We start from the raw sequence: 10210 nt of genomic DNA on the forward strand, positions 1-10210 counted from the left end.
TTAATTAAGAGCATCAATAGTGGTTGTGGAGAGAATGTCAAGATGGATGTAGAATGGGAGGACTACTGGCAATTAGCAATCATGCAGGTTGGGAGGGGTAGACAACCCTGTGTCAGTTAGATGGGGCAACAACACTCATGATGATGCAAGGGAGCAACCCATCCTTAGGGTCTTCCAACTCCAACCATCATCATCCTTTCTCTCATTGGTATGGTCATCAATATCCTCTCTCTATTGAGCCCACAACTCATGATTCTCACTTACCAAAATTGGTTACTGACTATTTCCAAAGTTGCATGGGTTGCAACTCCACATGGTAATGAGAACTACTTCAAATCACATGACCAAATCATTACTCTTAATCACATCACCTAGAGTGTGGATAGTTGTGGGATAAATTACCTCCCTACACCTTCGCTATAAACAAAAGAAAATAAAGACAGACAATGGGCATACTTAATAAAGTTTCTAGTTCATAATTCAAATACATGGAATGAAATGTAAGTATGAAAAAAATTAAGAGCATAAATAATACAACATGGGTAGATGTCATTTTGATATTCGCTCGGGTTTTAGTTCGCTCGGAAAATCTCGCTCGGGCTACGGTAAGACTCAAGATCTGCAATCTACCCATCGAGCTCTTTCCATAGATATGCTACATGATATGGTTTTACCCGCTAGATTTTAAATTACATTTTTGGGGAAAACTTTGAATTCAAATAAACTAGTCATTTTGCCTCTTTGAATTCAAAATCTGTCCTTTGATGACTTTCTTAATACTAAAGGTTTGACTTCCTTAAACTGCCAAATAAAGAGGCCCTCTTGGACCCCATTCTCTTCCTAATGGATGCATACTGGCCCTTTCCCTCGGTGGATGAGGGAAATCTGGAGCATAGTGGCCCTCCTCTCTGCAATTAAAACACCTACCGGGAAATTGCCTAGCCCTGCCTCTTCCTATCCTTGCCTGGCATCTAGCCATAACACTTAAACACAATTCTTGCATTTTCTAGATAAATCTTGAACCGTATGTACCCAATGTTGAGGAACAATTGCCACCCCCCGACTCGTCTGGTTCTCCACTTGAACTTCTTCCCTCGGACTTGGAGTAGGATTGGGAACCATCGCTTCGTATCCCAATGTACCTTGCTCAATCTTATTTTCAAATTTTTGGCCCTTTTCCCTTGCAATACCAACCACTCCATTGTAATTCTCTGTGCTCTCAAAATCCACCTTCTCACAAACTTTGGGATGCAAACAAGCCATAATTTTCCAATTCAAAGTACTCACCATCATTAGCCAATTGAATGGCAATTGCAAAATCTCTCTAGTATTCCTTGAAGCAGCTTAGGAAAACACCAAACTCTCTGTTCAGTTTTGTATCCACATCAACAAGGGACACCTCTTTACAGAAATCATTTAGAAAACGGGCCCGCAATGTTGGCCACATAAGTCTTGGTTCCTCTTCAGAGGCATAGAACCATGTCTCTGCTTTTTCTTGCATTAGCAACGGAATTGCTTGCATCTTGCTCTCTTCATTTGGCATATGCAATGATAGCATATGCAGCTTGAAATCGGCCATCCACTCCTCCGGATCTTCTTCTGCGATGAAAAATGGTCCATAACTTCATGCTATCATCCCTCATTGATGGAAACAACCTTCTTGGATCAAAACCGACGAGCAATCAACTGCTCCTTAGTGGGGCAACCATAAGATGGAGAGGGGGAATGAGGAACACACACGACATACAGTACAATGCCTCCCTATAGCTCAGGGTATCCACAACACCCCTAACCTCTTAGATAACACCTTTAATTGGCTAATTTGCACTAACAAAACCAACTTTGTACACAAAACAACAATCCCCTACTCTACAAAACCACCAGCACGAATGCACCCCAACAGCTCAACTCACCTTTCCGAACTCACACAACACCCCGATTCTGCCCTCTTTGCAACACCCTATACACTGAAGGCACACAACTCCGCTAGTACCGACATGCACACAAAGAGCGAGAGAAAAGGAAGGGGATGGGGAGAATCGACACCAATAAATGGGGCAATGACTAGTCGTATTTAGCAAGGAGATAGTACAATCATTGTACAGTTCTAATGGCAAACTTCCACACAGAGGTTTGCAAGCCTTCACCGTCAAAAAACCCTTCCAATTGTCAAAAAAACCTTATGGCAAAAAAGCACCCTCAAAATCACGTTCATCTCCTTTTATACAGACGGGTTAACCAAAAAAGAAAAAAATGGGATCCTAAGATGCTTGTACATTCAGCTTTTAGCTCATTATAGAATTTATCTTGCATTGCACCCAAGTGGCATAGTCACTTAGTGCTACTATTGCATGATGAACACCTCACCTTGTTTGGCCTGCTTGGAATTACCCTTCTGGCCTTTGGGTTCTTTCTCTCTCTCTCTCTCTCTCTCTCTCTCTCTCTCTCTCTCTCTCTCTCTCTCTTAAAACTATCAATTGCCTTGGGATACCCCCCCTAGCACTACTGATATTGCTAGTGGGGGACATCCTTTTACCTTCAAAAAATTTGGGCAGGTTTGGCCTATGGGACTAGACCCTTAAGGCCTACCACGTCATCAAGTGTGCACCATGCCATCATCGCCGCATGGCCGATAGCCACCAGCGGGCTTCACCACACCGCCTTCTCCCTCACAAAAACCGCCACAATGCGTCGGCGTGCAAGCATGAGCAGCATCCCCCAAGGGCCCTCCATATCCATGCAGCAAGAACTCTCCCTTTCTCTCGCTTGTGAAAAATGAGGGACACGGCCCTGCCCATATAGTCTCTCCGTCCGAGTGCTCCTCTGGCATGTGGGACTTCCCATGTGCCACATGGCATGCCCTAGTGAGTGCCCTCCAAGCTTGCACAAAACCTCCCCAAAAAAATCTTTAGAAACAATTTTTCTCCCCAGCTTTAAAACCCTGCAACATGCTGCTTCATGCTCAGATGACCAAGTGATAGAACCACTTAAAATCTCCTCTTAGCAACTCTGCTCTTCTCGGTTCTTACCGCAACTTGAATCTCCCAGGGCCAAAAACCGAGGCTGTGAAAAACTTAAAAAAACATCAGGCAATGCATCCCTAATAAAGGCACCCACTTTTCAATCTGGCAAAATCAAAAGCTTGGGTATATTTTAAAAGCCCTCATAAGATAAAGCAAAGGCTCTTTCTCTTTCTTTCTCTTATGCTTTAATAAAATAAAGCAAGAGCTTCTCTCTCTCTCTCTCTCTCTCTCTCTCTCTCTCTCTCTCTCTCTCTCTCTCTCTCCCATCTCTTGTATAGAATAAAAGAAAAGGCAAAAGTTGTCTGTTAACCCTCACGGCACACGGACACCCCATCACCTACGACGGACGTGTATTATGTATTTGGTAGAGTCAGGTACCGGGCTTGTCGGTCCAATAAGGAAAGGTAGAGTGATCGTCGATGAGAGGTGCACTTTAACTTGGACATTCAAGGGGTTAGTTGGCTAAGCATGGGCGCCCAAGTGTGAATGGGGTGAGCTCCTATAAAAGCCAACTAAACCTAATTTTTACTCATTCTCTCATTTGTGCAATTGAAGAGTGCTCTTGCTCCATCTCCATCTCCATCTTCTTCTTCTTCACCTCCTTGTGTGTGTGTGTGTGTGAGAGAGAGAGAGAGAGGGAGAGTGTGTGTGCGATCGAGCATTACGAAGGCACGACGGCGGCGAAGCGGTTGAGCGCGGCACGACTGCAGCTTCTTCTTCATCGCGGCGAGGAATCCACCACGAAGGCGAGCGTAGAGCGGTGAGTGACACACCCTTTGTTTTCTTGAGCTTGCTAGTTTAGGCTTGTTGTGTGCTTGGAGCCGTTTGTGGCTCGCATACGGTGTATTGGCAAGTCCCTTGCTTCGACAGTGCGGCAAGGAGCGCACATTTTTGGCGCCGCTGCCGGGGATATGCCCTACACTAAGCTCGGTTAGCACTTTACGCTTCCTTGTGGTGCAATTTCTATCATAGGAAAGGCAGGGAAGGAGTGTGTGGAGATTTCTGTTTTTTGCGTTTTCTGCATTTTCTGCCAAGTTTCAATTTCTGTTATTGTCTGCGTTTTTTCAATTTTTGCAATTTCTGCATTTTCAAGTTCAGCGTTTTCAATTTCTGCATTTTCAATTTCCGCAATTTTCTGCATTTCTGCGTTTTTTTAATTTTCTGCATTTCTGCATTTTCAATTTCAGCGTTTTCAATTTCTGTATTTTCTGCATCAAAAAAAAAAAAAAAGTTTTTTTTGGGGAAAAAAAAGAAAAAAAAATCTGGATTTTTTTTTTTTTAATTAAAACAAAAAAAAATTCGGAAATTAAAAACGCGAGTGAGCGGGCGGCGAAATTTTTCGAAAATAAAAAACGTGACTCTTAAAACGGACGGGTTGGTTTGTATAAAAGATAGATTCGGGATCGTTTTCCCAGGGCCAGGCCCAGGCCTCAATCCTCAATCTGATGATATATACTAGACTCACTCTTATATATATACCCTACTCCCTCAAGAGAGAATGAAAGCATGTGGGACAAGTCCTCCACTCTCCTCCTTTCTCTTCCCACTTGCACCCTTAGACTTTCTAGTTTGGGCCTAGTTCCCTACTGGAAATTGACAGTTTTAGGGATTCCGAGGGCATAGAGTGACCAAACGGAGGGCTGTAAAGCACGGCACGACCCTCTGACCGATACGCTCGTTTCGAGCTATCACACGGCCCATTCCACGACACGCTCTAAAAAATCTAGCAAAAAAACAAACAAAAAACACGCTAAAAACTAGTCACAAGGCCGCCTAGAGCAGCTTTTTGACACCCTAGGGTATCAAAAGCACATGCACTTACACTCTGGGCGGGTGCTAGAACACGAGCATATTGAGGGTGCCTCTGTTCATACGGACACCCATTACCCATCCACGATAAGCTCTAGACCCTCAGCGGGGACACAAGGTAGCACCACCCAAGACCCTAAAATAGCCGCTAGTGATTCCTCCTCCGACTCAGAAATCATGGAAGCATACCCTACCCAAAACACTGAGAGAGAAGGCCATGCACCTCCCGAAGCTCCACAACCTAGTACTAGTATGTTTAGCCGTTTCATGGAAACATTAGGTAGAGCTACTCGCTCGGAACCTGATGCAAATGAAGCACACGAAGGGGGTGGGGAAGTGGACTCTCCTTTCACATCGCACGTGGACCCCACACCCCCAAAGAGTGTCCATGTGGATATCCTACCAACTTCTTACCAAGAAGGCCCTGTTGAGCTGCCTCCTTCAGAAGTTCCCTCTAGAGTACCGTTGGTGACAAGTAAAACCACGGGGAGCAACATTGCTTCTACCTCACAAGAAACCGTTAACACGTCGACTCTAGAAGGATTGTTCATTAATGATCATTGGACATACGACCTCCACACTGAGGTGTTGACGGATCTACACTCTGGCCACGCCTACCATGTAGGATGGATAGAGATTGTACAATCCACCTCTAGTGCCACGAGCATCGAAGATCAACAGAAAATGATCTGTAATGTTATCCATGGCATTATTCAATTAGAAAGGCAAAACCGAGGGGTAAATATACTCTCAACTGGCCCCATGAGATTTCTGGATACGAGCAAGGCTCAACAGCCTACTCTATCACAAATGGAGACTCCTCTAATGAGCCCCATGGACCCATCTTACGTCATTTCACCTGGGGTCTCTATGCAATCTGAGCCTCCGAGCGAAAACTTTAGCTTCCCTAACTTGGCTCAACCCTCTATTAAGGAAAACACAGTGCTCACTCCAGGGATAAGCCTGACAGAGAATGTACCGATGACATCTACGGTTAGCGCAGTGCCACTACCTAGTGTCGTAGTACCTAATATGGGGCCTCGACCGTATGTGCCTCTAGCCCCTTATGCACACATGGCCCCCACACCTCCAATTGTACCACTTGCTTATGCTCCTCGAGTGCCGCTCCCTAGCTCTTATCCGAGTGGACCTATGCCCGGTTATGTTCCATATCCTGCATCATCTACACATATGCCAAGACCGGTACCCGTTCCTCTCCCACATATGATTCCAAGAGTACCTCCACCGGCCCTACCTCCTCACATAGGTGACTTGGCAGCGTTTGCTCAAACCATAGGTCGATCTATCGCGGAAAATATGCGTCATGCATCTGATAGAGAGCCTAGAAGTAAGGCAGTACAAATTGCCAAACTCACGCAAAAATTCAATGGGGACGAAGATGCTAGGAAACACATTGAAGTGTTTGAACAAGTATGCGATTCCTTAGGGGAACGCAACGAACTACATAAGTGCAATGCCTTAAGCTTGACATTAAGTAGGAAGGCTGGAGATTGGTATAGGACCCTAAGGGTGGACGAGAAAACAATCTACCCTACCCTTCGAAGGTTGTTTCTAAAGGAGTACATACGAGAAGGTGTGCTTTGGGGTGTAGCATCTCAGCTACAGAAGGCCGAACGTAAGGAAGGAGAGTCAGTAAGGGACTTCATTAGTCGTCTAAAGCACTTAAACTCTCGTTGCCCTGTAAATGAGCGCTTCAACAATAACCAACTGCTTGATCAATTCATTCGAGGGTTGAGGAATGAAGGAATCTATAATGGACTAGTGATTAGAGGTATCACAACCTGGGAAGATGTCATTTCCAATGCAATCCAATTAGAGGACAACTTGATGATAGCAGGCATGAGGGTGTCTACTGACACGAGATCCACTAGCTCACAAGACATTGAGTATGAACCCATGACTGCAAAGCCCATTGCCAATGAGCCAAAGGTATTTGAGACATTCTTGACAGACCTCACCAAGGCAATCCAAGAGTCTCTTAAGGATAACCGACCCCCTCAAAATAGTCACATGTATCCAAGAAGGGAGCAACAATGGTGTTCCATTTGCTTAGGTCCACATAGCACTAGTGAGTGCCCTACGTTTAGAGTAAAATTTAATGGAACTTGCAACGCATGTGGTAGGTATGGTCACCAAGCTAAGGATTGTTTAATGATCAAACGTATGATGGCAAATAGACCACCTGTAGCCTGGACGGATGCACCTCGAGCTCCTGTATTGATGCCTACTCCACCTGTTGAGCAACTACCGCAACACATGGTCCCTAGATCTCAAAATGTTGTACAAGCTACACCGTTACCACCTCCTGTGCTAGGACCGCAGCCTCCGCATCCAAGAGTTGCCCCTATGAACCAAGTGGGTTGCGAGCCATCTAATGATTATGCAGATGGCTGTGAGGAGGAAATAGACACTAGTATTGCCTACGGACTTGATACATTGGAAGAATGTCCTATATACTACATGGAAGATTGTTGGGGACAAGTCAAGCCGGTTTATCAAGCTGCTTCTCTCGCATCCAGAGGTCAAAATATCAACACCCAGGCTAGGAGGCCACCTCTTCAATGCTACGAGTGTGGTGGACCACATCGAGTAGCGGAGTGCCCTATTAGGCTGCAAAAGAATGCTGCACAGATGCAAGTGAATCAAGGGAGCACGTCTGCAATGCCAATACTCACATGTAATCGTTGTGGCATAGATCACTTGATTGCCCAATGCCCCTATAACCCAAATGCGCCTAAAATCACACCCCTAAATTTGGTCGAAATTGCTAGTGTGACATCGCCAATACCACCCGTCGCACTTGCTTATGCGATTACACGGTCCATGCTTCAAGGGCCAGGCCATATCCTCGAAGAGAGAGATACCGCGTCAGTTATCCAAGCAAAGAAAAAGAAGACACGAAGGAAGAAGTCGCAGAATACGGAAAATTCAAAGCCAAGTTCCAAAACAAACATAGGAACAGGAGATGACCCCGTGTATATGAATGACCTCGAGGATGATTCAGATTCAGTCGAGACAATGGAGACTAGAACCAATACCACAAAGGGAAAGACCGACAAAGAAAACCGTAACATGGAACCAAATGAAAACCGAATGAGAGAAAACCATAAAGAGCCTCTCAAAACACCACAAGTGGTTCCAAATCCAATCCAAGACCCCCAAGATAAACCGCAGGGGCAAAAAGGGAAGAATCGTAAAAAGAAGATTGGGACGTACCCAAACCCTGTAGACGAGATTAAGCAGGTGAAACATCTAAGAGGTTTAGTGGAGGAGACTCAAAGGAAACTAGAACCAGAACCCATGCATATCAAAATTCATGACACAGTGTTTCCCACACAAGTTCATCCACCCCACATGAACCATAGACCGTTAGCCATATCTAGTATCATCCAAGAAGGGAGTGAGGACATCAGAAAGTGAGCATACACCCTTCTTGTTGGAAAGGATGTTTAACGAAGGAATACCTGATCCCATTGAGGAATATGAGATTCCATCCTCACCAGTTCCTAGTCAAGGACCTACACCCTGCAAAACGCCAATGAATGTTGCCAAACTAGTGGACTTCATGTCTTCAGAGGTCCGAACCACGATCATAGCAAAGCTGTATGGAGATCCTGAGTTATTCCTTGCACTTCGAGCATTCCTTAACGAAGAGCTACGAACGGGATTACCGCAGTTTGCGCAACCAAATAGGCCTGACTCGATTATGATTGATGAGGAAAATCATGTGCAATCACTTGACTTAGATGGACACGAGTCTGTGATCGAGGTACCCATTAACGAATTAGGGCAGTATTTTGAAGGCGACGAGTCTAATGCGACCCTACCCATCACTACCAAGGGATTAACTATAAAGGGAATTCTTGATGGTGGTGCGGGAGTTAGCATCATTACAAAAGATTGTTGGGAATCCATGGGAAAACCCCGCCTCAGTGTTACTAACATTGTGGTAAAGATGGCAAATGGTACCATAGCCAAACCTATGGGGATGCTCAAGGATCTTAAGATCAAAGTTCTAGGATACAAGGTGCGACATACGTTCATTGTAATGGATTTCTCTAAACACCTTATGTCATATGAAATGATTTTAGGACGACCATTCATGAGAGAAGCACAAATGGTTCACGATTGGTCTAAAAATCATGTCTATTTGCAATTCCAAGACTCTGTCCTTAGAGTGGATTTGGTGACTGGTAAGGTACACCCCTTAGGGAGTAAAACCATTATTGATCATCGCTCTGACACCACAGTTCACTCGGCCCCACTACAATATTGTTACACTTGTAAGAAGGATACAGACATTGGCCAAGATCCTCCTTATATGGATGTGTTACCGGGTATGACGGAATCAGACAATGTGGATTGGGTCCACCTAGCATCAACCATAGACACTTGGGGAAATAGGGGGACGACCTGGGTAACACCTGAGGGGGATGAAATGCATATACCCTTAAATATGCTACAAGCAATGCATATCGCTTCTGACAAGACTCATCCTAATGTAATGAAGAAAACATACAAGTGGGTCCCTAAAGCTTCTTTAGTGACCATAGCTAGTGCTAAAAAACAGAAGCCTTGTAAGAAACGTACCACTCGCTCCAAGAAAAGTAAGAAAATGTTGCGATGGATCCCTAAACGACTATTGGAAGCCCAAGGCTACTATCAAGGAAATGATCAAATCTGGGTGCCAAAACGTAGATTGTGCTCTTACCTAACACCTGACCCAAGTGAGCCCAATCCCGTAGCTCCAAAACGAATCAATGATCGTGGAAAGAAAAAGATCACAGAATACTACACACCCGCTCCCGAGCTAGTTTGGGTACCAAAGAAAGAACGATTTGTTCCACCTAGCTCAGGAAGGGGGGAGTCCCATGAAGATTCTAGCTCCTCATGTAATACATCCATAGAGGTAAAAGCTTCTACACCGCCTCCATCTATAGTAGTGGACCTCCATGAAGCTACCAAAGAATCCACACCTCCCAGTGTTCAAGAATCACCTGATGAACCACTTCAAGTTCGATCCTGGGAGAGTACCTTACCACCCTTGCAACTTGACGAGGCACCTAGGGTAATAAAAAACTACTGGCAAAAATCCTGACCTATTACCAACTGGAACAATTGGTTTCAGAGGGTGACAAGATCATTTCAAACGGTATGATCTACCCAAGGAAGGGGGGAGTGTTTGCTGATAGTCATCATTCATTTGTTTCCCTCTCAACCTTTTTCCTTGACCTCTCAATTCTGATCTTAGGGAATGTACATATAAAGCTTTATACTCACAAAAAAAAAAAAAAGGAGCAAGAGCAATTAGCAAACGAGTATGCACAATAAAAGTCAAAACATTGACTCAGACCTAC

This window comes from Adiantum capillus-veneris, chromosome 25 (assembly GCF_014529385.1).
Source record: "Adiantum capillus-veneris isolate H3 chromosome 25, ASM1452938v2, whole genome shotgun sequence".
NCBI classification, from domain to species: domain Eukaryota; kingdom Viridiplantae; phylum Streptophyta; class Polypodiopsida; order Polypodiales; family Pteridaceae; genus Adiantum; species Adiantum capillus-veneris.